The following is a 20,966-nucleotide window of genomic DNA, read 5'->3' as shown; positions in this document are numbered from 1 at the left end:
TGATCTGCAAACAGACTCAGCAGCTTTACAGGGGGTCATATTTTCCACAAGGATAAACTGTCCTTGAACAATATTTTCAGTGTTCTGGGTACTAACTTGCTTTCTTTTAATATGCATTGTTCTCACCTCTTCTCCTATTCCTTGAACAAACATTTACTGTGACCAATAAAATCTTAGTCTCCATTTATGAGTTAAATAGCCTTGCATTCCCACACGCTGTTTATATACCCATACATAGAGCATATGTGCCCACAGAAAATTAAATCTCTAAACTACTTCTGGTGGAATTAATTTCAAGCAATCATAATCACTGTACATTTCAGTCTTGGTTCATCAATACATTTAATTCATTCTGGTATTAGATTCACGAGTGAGAGAAATGAAGCATTCAGCTCAAGAAAGGAGGTGACATTTCAGCAGAGATAAAGCATTTCTGTGAGTATCTGAAAGAATGATGCCTGATGCAGTGCATAGGAATAAACACATCATCTTCACAGAGAAATACTGACACATTTAATTTTAAGAAAGCAATAAAAAATTTTTTTTGGTGAAATTATTCATATACTTCTAAATGTGTTCAAGGGTTTTACCAGGTCAGAGCTTAGGTGGGCAAATTACAGCCTGTGAGATACTAGCAGCCTACTAGTAATAAGCATGCTGGAATATAATCTGTTATTCACCTGTTATTCACCTATTGTTATTTGCTGTTCATATTCTTGAAAGTTTCAAGTAAATGAGTCAGGCATGGAAAGCATCCTTACATGTGAACCAAGAATGTCCAGCACAAAGTGCATATGACAAAGAGGGAAAAAAATTATTCGGATAACAGATATGAACAGAATGCATCATCCAAACCTCTTTTCTTTTTTAAAAGGGGGAAGACACACCCTCAGTGTACTGGGGCCCACTGGCATTTCTGCTGTGTTTATACAGCTTTGGGGAAGTCGGGGACCCTGCCCCACAGGCAGGTCCTTTTTGCTGAATTCCCCTCCAGGAGTGCAGGGCCGAAGAGGAACACATCTCTCGTTAACACCTGCAACCAGCAGTTCCTTCCTCAGGCACTTAAATAGATTTTCCTTATACTACAGTAAAGCAAGATACCAGCTGTTCCCCTTAATACACCCCAAAATGTAAACAGTGGTACTAACAAGAAAGGAGGTGAGCATGCCAGCAGGTTCCTCTGGGATGCAAAAGCAAAGCTACATAAAGCATTAATGTCTACACTAGGCTTGGGTTTAATTTGCAAACCCCAACTGCTTTGCAGTGCCTCCCAGAAGAGGCTGAGGTTCAGGCTGCACAGCATGCCTCAGGTCTATCACATCCAATACCATGCTTAGAGTTGTTGTTACTAGTTTTACAGATCTCTCAAGTCTTCTTATCTTTGCAGGGGAGGCTCAGTGGTCATAGATCATCTGAGACAGCCTGTTGGATGGTCCCTTGGTAAAGGAAGAGGTGCACCCACACACAGTGAGTGTGACCAATTGTGTCAGTGGGCACTGTCTCCTAACAACTTGAGTAGTACTGGACCTAACTTGGTTTAGGGCCTAGCTAAGCCTGCAGTTTGAAATTATTAGTGTAGGCATGCTATATTTTCTATTTTATGTGAACAATGGTTGTGGACAAGCTTTAGTTTCAGTAAAGATAACCAAGCTTCAGGGCAAGGTGATGGCCACAAGACAACCTCCAGGCTTAGCCCAGTGGCGAGGGAAGCACCCACTTCCCTGTGGGTGGAAGGAAGAGAAACATATCAGCACAAGCCTTGGTCAAAGCAGAAGAGGGTGGGAATTCCCTTCCAAAAAAAGAGATGTCTGTCCAGCATGAGGAAAGACACATTAAACAGCCTGTGCTACCTGCTCTGTACTAGAGGATGTACACCACACAGCAAAGCCCTCAGTGTCCAATGCCAGTGAAGTGTTTAACAGAAAGAAAATAGTCCCAACCACCAGCATGATGGAAACCACAAAAACTATTGGCTTGGGCATACATGGAAAGCATATATGCCTGGGTTGCCTGGAATAGCAAGAGATACAAAATGCAGGACTGCCAGGACTGCTGGTGAAGAGGTTTGGGGAGATGCTGCACTGCCAGACAAGAAAAAAAAACAAAAAACAAAAACAAACTAAAAAGAGACATATACTCCCATATGTTGAGCTCAAAGGAAACTGAAATGGTTTCCTGATTATGTTGAGTGAGAATTTCAGATCCATTGGGCAAAAAAAAAGGCAACTACATAGACTCACAGAATCATTTAGGTTGGAAAATACCTTCAAGATCATCAAATCCAACCATCAAACATAACACTACCAAGTCCAGCCCTAAACCATGTCCCTAACCGCCACATCTAAACATCTTTTAAATACCTCCAAGGATGGAAACTCAACCACGACCCTGGGTAGCCTGTTCCAGTACTTGATAACCCTTTTGGTAAATAATTTCCTCAATCTAAACCTCCCCTGGCACAACTTGAGGCCATTTCCTCTTGTTCTACCCCTTGCTACTAGGGAGAAGAGACCAACACCCACCTCACTCCAACCTCCTTCCAGGTAGTTGTCCCCTCAGCCTCCTTTTCTCCCTGCTAAACAACCCCAGTTCCCTTAGTCTCTCCTCATAAGATTTGTGCTCTAGACCCTTCATCAGCTTGAGACAGTCATATCTAAATGTTTAGGGGAATTTCCTGTTTGCTGAGTTGCTCTGTTGTAAGATATTTTTTTAATTATTTTTTTTTAACTTAGCAGCAAGTGTTTTCTATACTAACACCTGTATGAGAAACAATTTGATATTTGAAAGCTGTGTATCTGAAACCTTTTTTTTCTCATTTGATCAAATTTAGCTCCATATCTTTACTTTTACTTTATGATTACTTTATTTCCAAAGTTATAAACCCTGCTTCACAGAGAAAACATCTTTTCATCTATTATTTACCCACTATGAAGCGATTATCAACAACAGCATAGTACAAGTCACACTCACCTGCACACCATGCAATACATACAGAAACTACTTTTTTTTAACTAGTCCCTAATCAAGACACAGTGCTGGTTTCAGGGGCTCTTCCAGCACTTCTGAGAAGAGACAGTAGGCTGAGTTAGACAGCAGTGGCAAGCAGCCAGTGTGCAGGTGACAGAAGAAAGTGATCCCTACCTTCATCTCTGTCCAGCACCTCTATATGCCTGACCCCCTTCAGCCTCTATGAGTAAGAGTTTACTGGGTTTCATAAAAGAGGTGCTATTGAACAACTACTAGGAAGTTATTAAGCATTGTAAATAACTAAAATAGATATATTGTCCAAATACACTGAATAATTGTAATTTGTGGTGCATGAGCTTTGCTGTGCTGGGCATGTCAATTTACTAAATTGCAGGATTAACTCAGCCACAAAGGGTCTTCCAGTCAGCCATGCAAATTAGCACCGTTCTGTTGCAATGCCTTGTATTTCAATGCTGCCTTTTAATCAGAGAATCTCAAAATGTATTTGTCATACGTAAGTAATAAGATGTACTATATTTCATTGAGCTATGCGAGTATTATAGCATACACTGCACCACTGTCATTGTACCTTTCCACATTTGTAGCACTGCTGAGTAGGTTCATGCAAGAGCAATAAGCTCTCACCATTGTATTGTTTCTTATTTACAAATGCGCTAGTCGTGTGAACATGCATATGTACATATGTCTCCACTGTCACTCTTTCTATGTCTCTGCAGGTACAAGCTGGCGAGAGGATATAAAACTGGCAACAGCCGTTTCCCAGATGCCTATTTCTTGCCATTTTCCAGTGGGATCCTCCAAAGAAGGAGCAGCAACAGAACTGAAATTTGAGTGTGTTTGTGTACACATGTGGATGCATGATCTGCAAAGGAGTACACCACACTGCAGAATCATGTAACATCTGAGAAGCTGACAGGTAAGCTTAAAATTTACCATTTAAACACAACTGCATACTTAACTTGTCTGGCTAATCACACAGAAGCTTATTCATGATGAAAGAGATTTTAAAATCCAATTTATTTGCAACCATGTATTCTTATTTAAAAGCTAGAAGGAAAGTATTATTTTACAGATGGTGACCAGAGACACCAAGAGACTTACATTCCCACAGTTACGTTGTAAGTCTGTGGCCACACTGGCAATTGCATCCACTCAAATTAGTATTAATACTGCTTACAACATCAGTGCCCAAGGACTACTGAGAATGGAGTGCCTTTGGTCTTGCTAGGCTCTGTACACACAGAGCTGCAGCCAGGCCCTGCCTGCAGCTCTCACAGCCCAAAACAAAGTATGTTGGAGGAAAGGCAGTTGCACAACCAGCAAATTGTGTGATAGAAACTACTTCAGAGGAGGTCCATTCATGGCTTTTTCTCAACAGTTTTTAGATAAAGTGGGGTGTGTGGAACTAAAAGAAAAAAGGGACTGATGGGGAAAGACCAGGCCAGAAGAGCTGAAGATAAAATGGCCGACAAGAAGCAAAAATGAAGTGAAAGGACTGTGGGGAGTGGGAAGATGTAGAGGGGAGAGAGAAGGAGCTCCAGCGAAAGAGGATGGGGTGCAGAAAATCCTCCAGAAGTGCAGTAAGCTTTCACAGCATCTAACAGTCCTTATTTCAGCAACTCTAGTAGCTCTTCCTCTCTGTGGTTCAGTGGAGGCACTACTTGTGTCCTAACATCCTCTGAGCAAAAGAACTCCCTGTACAACTCTGTGCTGAGGGAAGGGGGAGGGATGGGCACTGGCCAGAGCCCATCTACTTCCCCATCTCCTCACAGCTAGCTTGGCCTCGCCTGCCTCTGCAGCTGCTCCACCAGCTAGAGAGCTTGGCCACAAGGCCAACCACAAGCCCAAACTTCTTCTCTTGCTAGTTGGTTCATCACTGGTATCTCGCACAACAGGCCTGTTGTGAGCAAACTGCGAACACATTGAATACTTCTCTTCCATACCCACACCATTTCCCTTTCTGGTCCAGATGAGCAGAAATATATGCAATAGATGAGTATGATAGAAAAGAGGAGAAAAGATTCACCTTTATGGCTCATCACCTACATGTTCTTATAGTTTGTGATGACAAACATACAATCATCTAAAAGCTGTTCCTATTAAACCAAACTGCACTTTAAGGACAGTCTTCTATCTTTATTATTTTTTTAAAGCTTTAATGAAAAAATAATCAACATTTCCAAGTCTACCCTACCAGAGGGCTATCCCATTTTCTTGCAGGCAAATGGCCTCAGGCATACAATAGATCATGGTTTATGATAGCTAGAAGCAGAAGATGAAGGCACTGCCACTTACCTCCATATCCCTGTCCCCCCATGGAAGGTAATGAAGTGCAAGGGGATGGATGTACAACCATTTCTAATGGTTTCTTGCAAGCCTCTGCTCCTGGGTCTATTATGATTAATGCTGATCCACCACCTGGAGTCTGTGTTGGCCATTCATATTGTTTTTCATGGCAAGTAACCATAGTAAGCATGTGTAATGGCTCTCCACCCACATTTCTGAAGAGTTCTGGGAGCAAAGTTAAACTGAGCCCCAGAATGCACCATGCAACTGAGTTCCCCATGGTCCACTTTCTGAGGAAGGGCTTGTAGCAAAGGTTTCCCCTCCCTTGCAGGCAGGTTAGGAGCTGCAGGAAGAAAGGAGTTACAGCAGGGTTGCTTCTCAATAGGCAGCAGGTAAGAGAAGATACTTTCTGCTCCTAAGCCCCTCTGAATCCTCTGCAGCAGGAAGTTTCCAGGATCCTACAGACAGTAATGACACAGCTCACTGCGTCTAAAAGGATGACCTTCAAACAATAATATCAAAGTTAAGGCAGCAGGTTTCTGAAACATTTCAAACAGTTTCTTGCAAGTTGTCATTAAAATGGCCATTTGTGGGTAAGAACAAAACCCTGTGTAAAGGTTAGCATTCAAATGCTTTTGAAAAGCCATGTGCTATATTAAACAAAATGATTACAACACAAGCTGCAACCTATTTCCAACATCCAGAGCCAAAGATCACATAAAACTATCAGATTAGATTTGTATTGTAAAGTTTCCACTAAAATTAAGTCATACCTGATAACACCGATATACTATACACTATACATAGGTAAATCAATATTATCATTACCCCTCTGGGTGCAATATTCAAGCAAGGTTTGGTAATCAAAGCAGACTGCATTTAACCAAATCTCAGAAATATTTATGACATCTTTAAATACTTGCAAGCCTAATAGCTAGAGTCCCAGTGATTCAAACTACAAAAGCAGGATTTTGACAGCACTCTGTGGAAAGAGAATTTTCTTTATTTCTCCTTTTGACATACCACCATCAGATCCCCTGGATGCAGTGCAGCCTTACAATAAATACCCAGGCCACATACAACACACATATGCACCCCCAGGCACCCAAAGTTTCCACTGTTGCAGACTACCATCGCTTACCTCAACAACTGTATGCACCATCTGAGGATCTGGCCTAAGGAACATCCTCCATCAGGAAGAAATGCACCAGTTTTAATACTAACAAGATTGATGTTGTTTTTGAAATGAGGTCCTTAGCATTTTCGTATAACAATAAGCATTTAAACTCATCTGCAAGGTGTTCAGGCCAACGCCAACACACAGGATTGCCAGACACTGGTGTTTGGAGCTTACAAACAATTACATTTAATTCACCAAACTAAAGGCCAAGAAACTCATGTGAGACTGTAAACTTCACTCCGCAGAAGTGCAGATTCTGAACAGAGGATGAGACTGTGGCTGTGACTGAGAGAGGGCCTGTCTTTAAACCAAGTCCCACCAATTCTCACACTTCCCTCCTCACCTACATTTTCCAGATAGTTTTGCTTCCATGCTGTGAATGTGTTGAACAAGTTTTGGTTTAACAATAGAGTTTTCTTGTCTTTCTGTCCAGTCATTGAAGTGGGTAGGTCTGCAGGATCAGAAGTTTAGTAAAGTTTATGAAATAAAATGTTATTAACAGTCTGGGTACGTTTTCTGTTTTGTTGGCTTGGTTTGGTTTTGGAGAGGTTTATTGTTTGGTTGGGATTTTTTTGCTCTTTTAGGTCTTGTTTTTGTTGTTGTTTGGTTGGTTTGGTTTTGAGGGGGGGTTTCAGTTTGGTTTTTTACTAAATTGGTTCATAAGAACTCATCTACTCACCTATTCATTCTCAAGAAATGCAAACATCTTAATTCACTGCACATTCAATGGGAAAACCACATCCCTGTGATGTATCCAGAGCCCTACCACCCAGAGAAGCACTGTGATTTGGTGACACATGAAATGGCATCAGTGGGAGCAACTTCTAGGTATAAACATCAAAAATCTTTACAAGTGGTGGTCAATCTCTCATTGAAGAAACTGCTATTAAAGGATCCCCCCTTCAGCTGGTTGCTACCACCCCTCTAAAAGAGGTAGCTGCCCCCACCACAGAGCACCTCTCCATTCCTATTACCAAGGCCAGCAGGTTGATTTAACCCAATGAAAGCTCTTTAAGCTGGCTGACATTCCCCTGAAGCAGATTCTCACTGTCTCTTTCCAAATGGTTTTGCCAGGGTAACAGCATTATTTAAAAAATTAAATAACATTAAAAAATGTTGGTAACCAGCAACAAAAAGGAAAGAACATCTGAAAACAGTGTGCTGTTTATCTACCACATCCTAAAACACAAAACATCATTCAAAGAAGAAATCTGCAGGCAAAATCAATCTTTGCTTGCCAATGTCTTTCTTTTGAAAGAGATCAAAGAAAAAGTAATTTCAGTGAAAAACTACCCTTTCTTAGCCTAAAGAAAATCTGGAGAAATTCTAGGGATACATACCTGGGAGAAAATGGATACTCTCTGGCCATTATTAACAACTTGTCAACTTCTCTTATGGTAAAGTTAGAATTTGAAGCTAAGAAAGAGACAATACATTTCAACACAGAAATCCAAATTGCACTTCTCTACCTCTCAGACCTAAATGGCAGAGTTTGGCCACTACAAGTTTTTTTGTGTTGATTTTTTTTTTTCTTTTCTGTGAAACTCCAAAATTGGTTTCTGGGTTTTGTTTTTTGTTTGGTTTTTTTTTTTATTTCAGGCCGGTTTATGTTTTTCAAATTTTACTTTTCTGTATAAATGCCTAGAATGCTGAGTGTTCTGTTTGTATACAGAAATTTCAAATTCTGCTCTGCTAGGTCCTTACGGCCAGCAAATCTCAAAACAAATGTATGTTGTGCCATTTCTGTACTAGTATAATTGATTCTTTCATGTCCCCCTTGTCCTTCTTCTTTTAATATTAGTCCTACAGAAAACGAAACTGAGTCACTTCTGTCCAACCTAGGCATGGAAACCACTGCTGTGTTCTGCAGACAAGCAAGGCTTTCCCTGATATCAAATAGGAGTCTGCAAAACCAAGCACGACCAGTCCAACACAGTCCCTGAGCAAGGTTCCCCACTCCCCTTCACAGGGGTCCCTCCTCTGTGACCTGCCCCTTCCCTGCTGCTGCAACCCTGGGTATTTTCAGACCAGAAAACAGCACTTATGGCAAATTGTGAACTGGTTTTACGAGGTGGAAAGGCACCAGCTAGGAGCTAAAGAAAGGCCAATAAACTCCTCCAACTTGTAACAAAATAACAGATTTAAATCCAGGTCAACTGAGGTGAAGGGCAAGTGCATTAATCGCCTGTATTAACAAGGCTCTGTGTGCCTGCGGCAGCATTCGAGTAAAAAAGACAGTACGTCTTGCTGTAAATAAGACAAATAAACAGCAGCTACAACAACAAATCTTCCCCCAATTTCTTTTACTTTTCATTAAATGAGTAATCTGATTTTTATTAAGTCCTCTTCAAGGTTCACATGGGCCACCCTTCATAGCCATGCCTGTCTGGACTGCCTATACACCCTCACACTTACATTTCAGCCTGATGAATGCCTGGAAAGGAACTTCAGCCAGTTTTGTTCTTAAGTGATAATCGAAGAAATCCTCCATCACGTGTTGTGGCAGTGTGAGTTGGCCATACCAGGACGAAGAGTCATGCAGATGTTACCCAAATGCTTCCATTAACTTAATCTTCCTCAGAAGAGCCCTTCTGCTGCCAAGTACTTAACAGTGTCACTTGGGATTTAGATGCCATTTTTGTTCACTACTGAAGACTGGTCATGTGTAGGAATCTGCAGCCCTGATAATAGGGTTTAAAGAACACCATGAAAATAGATTACTGGCTGCTGAAAACATTTAGAAAAGACAATGTTACCTTTCACTAGTCTTAAAGTGCTTTCTGGCATGGAAGGCTGTTTATTCTGGTATGTTTTCTCCAATGCCAGCTTAGAACAAAATAAGTATCACCATAATAATTAGTGGAGATGTGGACAATACAATACAAGAGTCTCAATCATTAGATGTTTTCATTCACATAATTTTACAAAATAAAACTGTGTTTTGAGATCAGAACATGCATCAGACTTTTTCAATTGTCCTACCATATGCTGTTATTTCAGCAATGAACCAGTTTAACTTTTTTCCTTTTTTAACTCAGTTGTTATGTGGGAAGATGTAGTGGTATAAAATAGCAGGAAATAGTATGAGTAAATTTAACTTGAAAAGTTTAGTATGTGTTGTAGAGAAAAGATTAACAAGTCCTTTTTTTTTTTTCAACTGTCTTTTTATCTCCTTTTTTCTCATCTTGCCTTTGCTTCAGCCAAGCAATTCCAACACTTCAGAAGGACAGATGTTCCATCTCATTCTATTCCCAGACAAGTCACTCTGCAAAATTACATTTCTTTTGAAACATTAGTACAAGTGCTTAAAGACCATCAGAAGTTTTAAAGGAGAATTGCAGAGGAATAATCAGCAATGTGTTTAGATCTAGTTTCTATACTGACTTCTGGGGGTTTTTTTAGTTGCAGTACCACTCCTCAGAAAGATACCGTTTCAAATTTATTTTCCACCTTGTGGTTTTTCCTGCTTTGCATCTATATAAGTACCACAAGCCTCATTGCAATCCATGCAGAGTATGTGTATTTGTGATATTCAAGGGTGATGTGTTTGGGGATGTGTTCAGTGAACCAAAGCATACCAATGCACCTCACAAGGAGAAAAAAATTATTAAAATACACTGCTATGCTGGCTGGCTAATCAAAGCCTCCTCAGTAAGGACATTCAGATCACACAGCTGCATTCCATATTATTACTGCTAATCAGTTCATGCTGATAACATGTCTACAACAAGGCCAGAGAGGTAGAAAACTCTGGTTGATCCTCTCAGGAACCACACTCTTGCATTGACTCTTCCTGAATGGGTTGATGATGGCAGAATAATTAAATACAAAGTCTCAAGAAAAGCAAATTAAGATTTAAAAGCAGCCACTTACTGAAGCAAGCAACTCTCATGCACAAATTACTCCATGTGGGTGCATCTACGTTACTGCTTTACCTGGGATCACAAGGACTCTCTTGAGTCAAACCTCCCAATCATTCCCATTTACCACACTTGGGCTCATATTGTGGGGCAGTCTCAGAACTAAACCAGAAAGATGTGCTCCTGAGAGCCTTAATTTACTCACTTAGATTACTGATACTGAGGCCATGGGACTAGACTAGCATGAGCCTGAAGTACCCTCCTGAAATGTGCACAACTTGGGCACCAGGTCTAGCGTACCAACAGTTCCATTCTGCAGATGTGTTGCTGAAGGTCTGGCCTGCTTGCTACTGTGGACACATGATCTGTACTGCATTGCATGCAAAGGCACATTACTATTGTGGCCTTAAGTTCCAGGTTCTTCATGAGGTACAAACACTGATGTTTGTGTGAAATGGAAATAATGCCTTTCATGCATCTTATAAGGTTAAAGTCACACCACACAAGCTTTAGGAAAGTACTGAACTAGGCCCAGTATGTCAAATCTTAATAATACCTGATCAAATCAATTGATTAGAACTCATATGATCTATTAAATACATATTTGATTCTGGCATATTGAAATACATTTCAAATCAGGTTTTCAGAATTCCATTAAATATAATGTCTTCTTAGGCCAATTATGTCTCAGAAAACAGACTTAAGTTTACTGATGCTGCCAGTGTGAATTTATGTCTTCAAACCCCAAAGCTGCAAATACTTACACACAAACAAAAAATGCTTTGCACATGAGCTTCTTATCTAACTCCAGTGTTGCCTACACATAGTAAACCTTAATGCATCATTTTGATATTAAAACACAGAAGCAAGACCTTCAGAGAGAGAGGCTCATGCATACTTTTTGTTCTGTTACCAAGATTCACCATATGAAATGGTGATAGATGAGTTCAGGCCAAAAAAAAAATTTTAAAAAAAATAATCAGCTGAAGCCAGTTAATGTAGCCTCAGAGAGACACCCAGCTTTATCCACCTTCCCATACCAGACACGACTTGTTCAAGGCACACTGAAGAATTTGACTGCTAGCTTTTGAACTTCAAAGGCACCACTAGAAAATAACCAGATGCAACAGCAGCAAAATTCCTGCCATGGTAATGTCACAAGAAATTTTACTATTTATTTCCACATGAACCAATGGAGTTAGGTTTCATGGCAATTGTGGATACCTTTCAGTAACTTAGCACTATTTACAGCAACTCCTCATCTTCTCTCCTTTCTCTAGCAGGAATTGGAAGAAAAAAAGAAAGTATGCTCATGTTTGAGTGCAGAACTAGAAAACTGTTATTGTGTTAGCCTCCTTGAAAAGCAAGATGGCACTCAGTGAAAAGTGCATTAGGTCAAATCCAACTGCTTAGTAATTCCAAAGAGTACATGCACTGAAGTAAGACTACACATTCACCAGAGATGAAAAAAATAAGCTTACACCACACAGGATCAAGTCATGCTTGCTCTAGCAGTGTAAATCTCTTACCAAATATAGTGGACGTACTACTCTAATTTGGAAAAGGAAGACTTGGCTTTTTCTTTTTAAAGTTACATGTAAGAATGTGATCACATTAGTGAGATTTTCTGTCATCACTTTTCCTTCAATTACAAAACAGAGTACAGAGGATAGGGGATATTATGAAATCACAGTATTGGACTGTATCCCAAAACAAGGATTATATTAAATAAAAAGGGAAACACAAACTTGTTGCATGACTGTGGTGCTTCAGTTTTACTCAGATAACTCTAACAGAAGTAATCACTCATGCCTGATTTACAAATGTGCAAATACCAAATATGGGATGAAATATCTTAGTAGCCTTCCAGGGAAAATGTTGAAAATACATGCTCCCAAATTAAAGCAAAACCTTATTTTATTATTATATGACTAATCTCACTTATCTAGTATTTGTCTAGTAATGGACTAAGATAACCTGTAGCTCCAGAACACAGAAACAGTCCCCTTTTTCACTCATCTCAGTGCATTAGGCTTTCCTGTTTATAAAACCTATTGCTCAGCTCAGAAAGCAAACTTCCAACTAATATTGTCATCTGGTAGTTACAGTTAATGGTCTGTACTAACTGCAAAACTATTTCTTTTATCATTAAATGTAGCAGACCTTATGAACTTGCAAAATCCTGCAGATATCCCTAGGACTTTGCATAATTTGGAATATAAACTGGGATACTCAGCCATCCAGGTGCTTAGTTCTTGAATTCCATCAAACGTGGTACTTATACATTTTTGAGGGTGTGGGTCCCAGTCTCTCCCAAAGAAAGAGAATACCAGTGTGTGTTTTTTCAGGCTGAGCCCTAAGTGAAAAACTTAGGGAAATCTTAAGGAAAAGATAAACTGCTATAATCACACAGGAAGTTTTTAACTATCATCTGCTTTATTAATTTTCAGATACTAGAAGAACCAAAATATCACATAAATGTTACATTTTAAAAAAGGAAAGTCCCAGAAGTATCAGAAATAAATTGAGTCCTCAGGGGCAAATTCTGCACTCTTTCAGTGGGAATCAGCCTGAGGGAGTGGGAGTGGAGTCACTCCTAAATTGGTAGCAATTTCATTATAGCCCTATATAGAAAATTGTAATTGTTTACAAATAATTCCACAAATAAATAGTCTGAATTCGCACATAAGTAATTCGGTCCAAAGTTAAATTTTGCTCTGGAAAAAGCATTTTCCAGTAGCTTATGAAGGCCTGGGCTTGAAAGAGAGAGACCAATGCAAACATTGCCTCTCTATGTTCTGTTGATCTTATGTGAGAATTGGTTTAATATTAACAATATACACCACACAAAAACTCATATGGGCTGAACATTGCAAGGCTGCCAGTTTAATTTGAAATGACTTGACAGAAAATCTCTAGGCCACCAAATGCTATTATAAAGCACTGTATTCTCATTAAAGGTCTGAGCCCTTTTTTTTTCTCCCTGAGGGCAGACTCCTCGTGAGGCTGTCCCTCTGGCATAACATGTGATAGAGCTAATCTGTCTTCACTTGGACAGCACTGCGGATATGCAAACCCAGGTGGCACTAATAGGTTTACAGTAATAACTATGGAATTGGATACAGTATGTTACACTGTGAGAAATTCCCACAGATCAATTTTTGTGGTGAAGGTTAACCAACAGACATAGAGCTGTAATATTCTTTTTTCATGGGTCTGTTAACAATTTTATGGTTTTAAAAACAAAAGAAGAAAGACTCTTCCATATTAAATATAAATATTTTAACTTCTCAATTTATATTTCATTTCTCAAACATATCTACAATATATGTGCATAAAAATGCTCTCTTGGAAACAAAACTTCTGTTGTCAGTTATTCCAGTACAAGTCTGGAGGAATTCCATTGGCTTCAAAGAAAGATGCCAAAATAAATGGGAGCTGAATATGCCCCCAAAATGTATTTAAACACAGTAATGTGTCATATCATTTAGTTCATACATTTTAGTGTTACTTGTGTAACTTTATTATTGGAAATGACAATGAGAATAAAATTAGCTGCATAATTATAACAAATGCACTACACAATTGAAAATACCCTTGTAGTAAAGCATTATAAGCACAGACATAAAATTGTGATCTGACCATTTGTGGTCATTAGAGATCCCACGGTACTCTTCGTAAGATTAGGGGCTTTAATCTCGGTGTGCTGGCCAAATTCCAGCATGGGTAATTACATTCTCTCTACATAAATTCTCTGCATTTTACCCAAGGTGGTAGCATTTCCATGGTGAACGAAGTGTTCCCTAACAAATGCTAAATTTGCTTTACCATCTATTTGCAGAATTTTAAATGGTAGACTAGCATACATACTACTTAATGTGTACAAAAATAATAATGCATTAATCACTATTATTTTAAGTGAAAGTTGCAAATCTTTGGACATTCAAATCCCCTACACATGGATTTTAAAATTCCATAATACCCGTTAGCATGAAAGGTATTCTACAAGATGCGATACCCTTTTTACAAATAAGTTAGAGTACATTCATTCCAGAAAACAGAAAAAGCCATCTGTCAATCAACTACAACATTTAATGTACTGATTAAAAACATCATTTCAGCTCAAGAGGCACTCCTGTATTGTGGTATGTTATAGTCTTTGCAGTCATAAATTCCATACCCACGTTAGCTATCACAGATGGAACATATTGAGAAGTTAAACACACAGCTCTGGTGACTGAAGAGGATGTACACAACCACACTGCAAATTCACCCAGCTTGTCAGTCCCCAAACAGCACTATTACCAGCTCAAGCCAAAGCATCTGTCTTGCTTAAGACTAACAAAGAGATCTCCTCAAAGGAGTCTAATAATCTAGGAGAGGGAGTTCTGGAATTGAAAACAAAGCCAGACAAAAGAAATACATGTCTCAGCACACAGCCTCCTGAGCACTTCAAAAGTAGGGTACCTGTCTACCTGCAGATAGAAAGATGGACGACTCCCTACTCAAGCAATTTATTTCTTCCTCAGATGATTCAGGTAGTGCCTCCTACTTCAACACCTACTCATCTCCTCTAGTAAGCAAGGACATATGGAAAGAGGGATAATGTTCTGTGCAGCACTGAAGATGGATTTTCAGCCCAGAATGCCACCTCATGTATGCCATGTGCCTATGATTTTGTCGGCCATTTTCGTTCATCTTTCACCAATAAAAAATAAAAAAAAAGAAAAAAAAAAGAAATGGACTAGAAGTAAAATAACTTAGCATCACAAGAAAAAGCAGTCAAAAAAATATTTCCAAGCCTTCCTTTCACCAGCACCTCTTTGCCACATTTTTAACAGTCAGCTTTTCCAGTAAAAGGCTTGATACTCCTCAAGCACAAAATGAAATCATCAAAGTAGATTTGAGTTTCATACACTCAATTCATCTGCTGCTAAAAGTAAAAAAAATAAAATAAATTTTAAAAATTCAGGATTTTTCTAATAACTGATCCAATAAATCATTATCTGATCTGGAAATACTCACTCTAACAGAAAGGCATCTTCATTTGGACTGAGACTGTTGCACTGAAACTACTCATGTACAATTCAACATAAGTAGCATCTCAGAATCTAGCCTGGTGAAACCAGACTTAAATATCTATATATTGAGAGAGATAAAATGTTAGGTGCTTACAGACAAATCACTTGTGTTGAGTGGCGCCACGTGCAACGACTGACCGTAAATGCAGTGGGAAGCAGGAAATCACTGGTTTTGAATTTATATTTAAGCAGGAAATAATCTACTATTGATTGTTACTAGGCAGACATATCGAATTAGCACAAAATTATCTGATACATAAAAAACCTCTCATTGATCAAAGTAATAGTAAGTCAATTCAACCGCATACTTTAAACAGTTCTTCTCATTTGTTTAAGCCTTCCAGGTGAATCCACACAACCTACTTGCGCAAGATACAGTTGTTTTTTATAATTACAGAAAGTTTTGTGTGTGAGCCCTCACATCAGAAAAGGACTTTATACAGCAGTTTCTGTTAGAAGTTTGTTTGACAACTGATATCATGCAACTGCCACAGCCAACCCATTTTCTCTCCAGGGAAAAGTGGGGGCATTTTAGACACAACATCTGATAATTATTTCAAAAGCTGGTCTTTTTAGAATCACAGAATCACAATTTTAATTTTGAATCTTTGAATTACTGTACTGTATCAGTATTATTTTTGTTTTGATGTGGGATCATGTTTAAGCTGTATATAGCTAACTCAAGTAACACAACCAGCATAGTGTCCAAGTTCAAGAGAATAGCATCCATTTGACATCACCCATAATCCAGAACTTTCAGACCTGGCTCCACATGCAGGTAAGGAAGAGAAATTAAATTAGGGTTGTAGAACTTAAGCAATCCAAGACTGTATTCCCACTTATGCTTTGCATTGCACAGACACATTAAAGATCTGACCCTATATAACACAGGCATCTCTATGAGGTATTCAGTTGGAATACAACCACCCTTTGATCCCTGCCTTGCCACAAGGAGGAAAAAATACCTGAAAAGCACCACTCCAGTTCCTTTAGATCTAAAAGTCTGGAGCTGCCAATCTCTTGATATGCTAAGCCAAATCCAAGACAAACATCTCCCAGGACTCATAACCTGAACCTGAAAAAGATTACTGAAATCTGAAATAAACTATTACACCCATTGAGTATAAAGAAATAAAACACAGAAATGGTGACTTGACCAAAACCCCAACTGACACCTAAGGGAGAACAAGATTGGTTCTCAGTTCCATCAGGCTCTGGTATCTTACTTTTAAGATACCACCTTACCACATATTCTTGCAAAAATGCAGGATCCTCAATCTCTTGTTGATCTGGGGCTTCAATTTTAGCAACACCCTTAAACAACAGAGGAAAAAAAAATATTTAAAAAAAAAAAAAAATCCAGTAGGAGATTTTTTTCCTGCTTTGCTTCTGAGGAAAAGACCCAGCTGAATCTTCCAACTTCAGAGAGAGGTCTGAGTTTAAAACCAACTAATAAATTAGTTAATTAATTAACTGGCAGCTCCTGAAATGGTTGTCACATTTTCAGTTAACCACATCCAAACCCAGCCTTTTATCTCAGTTCTTCTTCCCCTTTCAGGGAAATTTCACATCACCTGTTCCTATAATATCACAGCATCAACCTCCAAATTACCTTTATCTCAAACAGTTCCCTCTTCTCAAGAAGGATATCAAAGCTCCTGTATTACATACTCTTGAAACAACACCTGATGCAGTTTTATGCTTCACCAACTGTTCACCTTTCCATCTTTTCTGTATCCCCAGAATTAGTAATTTTCCCTAGTATGCAACCAACATTTCTCAATACAAATCAGTGCCAAAATCACTGTTCTGCTTTGTTCTGTACTGGCTTATCTTTCCTTCCAACTCCCTTCCCTCCCTCTATCATATCTGCACAAGTTTCCCAACTTCTCCTCCCTCCTTCCAAGCTATCTCTAAAAGGCTCCACATGAATCCTCCTCCTATTCTCATCTTTCTACCTCTCTCGTTTAGTCTTTTGCTCTCTCCTTTATTATTTACCAAGTTACTTTTCTCTTCATTTGTCATCCACTGCAGTGCATTTCTCCCACAAAGCATCTTCATTATAAGGCTATAGAGAGATTTTTAAATCTCCATTAATAAGAAATGTGAATATTCAACTCTTGTATTTCACAAAGCTCAATACCTATTGTCTCACTCAGCCAAGTCTATTGTAGGCTCCACAGGGCAGTAGCATTTTCTCCCTGTGTTTCTGTAGAGTATCAAGTCCTCTCCTGGAACACAGTAAATTATAAAGTGGTTGTGTATCTTCAAGGAAGGCGATAACGCAGTAATAATGACCATAAACATATGCAGTAACTTTTCTCCAGATGGATCCCAAACCACTCTATACCATTTGCCAATTAACAGTACAAAATGAAGTATTTACATAGGAATCATTTCACCCACGAACAATGGCATAATGCCAGCCATGCCTTAATTGCATGGAGTTGCACAATACAAATTTAAGACTGGAAGTGAAGACTCATGTCATATTTCCAGAGAGAATTGAGGCTGGTGTATCATAATTACCAGAAATGGCTGAAATAAATTCTCAGTAAGAAAATTATATTTCTTGCCACAATTTTTGAAACATTCAAACCATTTTTATCTGGTCCATGGGAAGAGCAGTTAAACACAACCCAAACTCCAACCACTTTCAAAGACTGCTGCAATTTAAAAACAAAAAAACCAAAACAAAACAAAAAAACAACCAAAAAGCAAGCAAAAAAACCCAACAACAACTCAAATTTGTGTTCTCCTGAATAGCTTTATTAGTTCTCAAAACTAGAAACTAGCCAGGACCTTCACCCTATCTTCAGCAGTTGTTGTAGTATTTTACTGATCATAAACTGGGACTTCAGATGACCGAAAATATCATGTTGTGGAAATTTAAAAAAAGCAATTTAACTGTGTTCTCACATATCCAAATTCAAACTGTAACTTAAATGAATGGTATTAATAAAAGCTGAAGTAATTCTTGCTAATTTTTTTACATCAACAAATTCACAGGCAAGTTTACTGCTAATACTTAAAGCTGAATTTCTGAAAGTAAAAGCAACACTTAGTTCTGGAAACACTTTTAATTGGATGAAGCCCTGGCATTGGTCAAGTCATTCAGAATGTTTTCACTAATTTTAATACAGTCAGTTACTCCCACAGGCCATGAGAGGGAGGACTGAATAATGAAAAAAATATTTTGAATATTCAGATTGCTCAAAATTTATGAATAATTTATTTGGAGAAGAGTATTCAATCATACATAAAGCTGGTCAAAGAGAGTCAAATGTGTTTCTGAGTCATTTATTCAACAATGAATGGAAAAAAACCCCTATTCACAAATGTAATTCAGGTAGCTCTAGACTACAGCAACTTGGTTTCCAACTGACTCAGTATGTCTTTTAGAAAAGTGCCAGGTTTTCCTGCACACTAAGCTTTCTTTCAGCAGGGAGGCTGTTGATGCCCCATCCCTGGAGGTTTTTAAGGCCAGGCTGGATGAGGTTTTGTGCAACCTGGTCGAGTGGTAGAGCTCCCTGCTCATGGCAGGGGGGTTGGAACTTGATGATCTTTAAGGTCCCTTCCAACCTTAATGATTCTAGGATTCTATCATTTGAGATCCTCTTGTTTCTGTTTTTCCCTTTACTCTAGCAAAATAATTTCTTTTTCCAGTGCCATCACCACTGTTGCAGGCCTGACTTGCTTTGACTGCAAGCCCAGTTTGCAACTGTGGTGCTGGCCCCTAAGCAATCTATCCCTTCGCCAAGAAGCTTGAAGTAAAGAAAAATGAGCGTATTTATGTTTGAATTTCCAAATATACACTAGGTGGGGAGCAGAGAGGAAATTCACTTCAAGACAACAGTGTGGGTCAGAGGAAATACAGGAGAGATGAGACAAGAGCACGTGGCTGCATTGCTCCTCAGCCCCTCTGCCACCCACACGCACGCTTGGACCCACATGCCTGGAGGGACCCAGGAGCACCAGCACACAGCCCCAGCCAACTTCCATTCTCAAGCCACAACATGATTCACAACAACCACTGGCCAGCTAGGTTGCTGTTAAAAAGAAATCCTGGCACTGGGTGCAATTATGCTTTCTTAACTATATCTATGTTAAAGGCAGGAAATTAATTTTGTTATCACTGTTCTTCCGATAAGGATTTAAAATGTAGCATTGTGAACATGGCCTGGTGTTACTGCCTCAGTGGGATTTTCTCAGTGCCTTCAGCACAGCATAATGGAGTGCACTCATCCTTCAACAGCTTGACACTTTTTTTTTTCAAATGCAGCTTAAACAATAAAGGTCACATTTAAAGACACAGCAAGACAAACAGCAGCTTTGCTGCTGCTTTTTTTTTTTTTTAATTTTTCACTAGCATTTAATGAGGATTTTCTACAGCACTGTAAGCCATCAAGGTTAAACAAGAATAAACGGCCAAGTAAAATTTACCTGTAAAAGAGGGAGAGGTGGAAGAAGGGCTGTATGGCACTTTGATAAATATGGAATTGGTCCTCTTTGTATGCAAGGTGTGCAGAAATTGGTGACTTATCTCTTGCGTTCTGAGTAAGAACAAAGTGAAGTGAAAGAAGCAGAAAAGATCAGAGTGCAAGGCTGTGTAACAGCTATTCTAAAGCAAAAAGAGCCAGCATTTGTCATCCAGATCTGCTTTAAAATAATGGCACATAGAACTAGGTACAGTGTTTTCTTAATTTAGAATTTTATAATACAATCTGATTTGGCATCTATAATATATAATCATCACCAGAATGTCAATGCCACAATCCTTGTGACAACATCTCTTCTACTTACTTTATCTGCTCCTATTTTGGCTTTAATTCTAACCACACCCGGTACTACTTTTATTAATAAAGGTTAAGCACAGCTGAATACTCCTTAGTAAAAAATTATTTACCTGAATAAACTCCTGGAAATGATGAATACACAAATGAATGTGCATGCTTTAGTGTCCACATAATAATAATCCATTAACATCCACTGTGCAATATAAGTTATCAAACAGCTACGTGGCCTGTATCATTTGAAGGAGATTTATTTAGTAGAGCATGGTTTTATAGGTAAATACTTTTTGAATCCCTGGAGTGCTTGTTGGCCTGTACCAGAAAAGCAAGGTCTGGAGCTGGAAAGAAAATAAGTGGATGGTGTGGTTTACAGTGCAAGTCACTCCGTCAGTGGCATTGATCCATCTGAGTCACACCTGAAGCTGCACAGTGCCAAGACCATGATACAGCTAGAGGTGCTGCCTTTCAGAGAGGTACAGCCTGGTGTTAACCTACATGAAACCAGCAGAAGGATGAGGTCATTGCTGGGAATGAAAGGTGGCAATTTGGGGAACCCACTGATCACGGAACAGCCCTGGGAGCTTAGCACAGACTTGGCAGGATCTCCAATTGTCTGACCTGGCTGATTAGCAAGGGAGAAAGGAGGAGATAGAAAGGGTTTGTAAGGAAGATGAAAGAGCAACTAAATCCTGACAAAAACAACCTTCCTGAGATCCCTGTGTCTAATGTCAGCAGTTAGTTTGTATTTACATATTTAATTTGGACACTGCTGGACCAA

Source organism: Chaetura pelagica, unplaced genomic scaffold, assembly GCF_000747805.2.
Source record: "Chaetura pelagica isolate M959 unplaced genomic scaffold, ChaPel_1.0 scaffold90, whole genome shotgun sequence".
Taxonomy (NCBI): domain Eukaryota; kingdom Metazoa; phylum Chordata; class Aves; order Apodiformes; family Apodidae; genus Chaetura; species Chaetura pelagica.
This window is presented reverse-complemented; position numbering follows the sequence as displayed.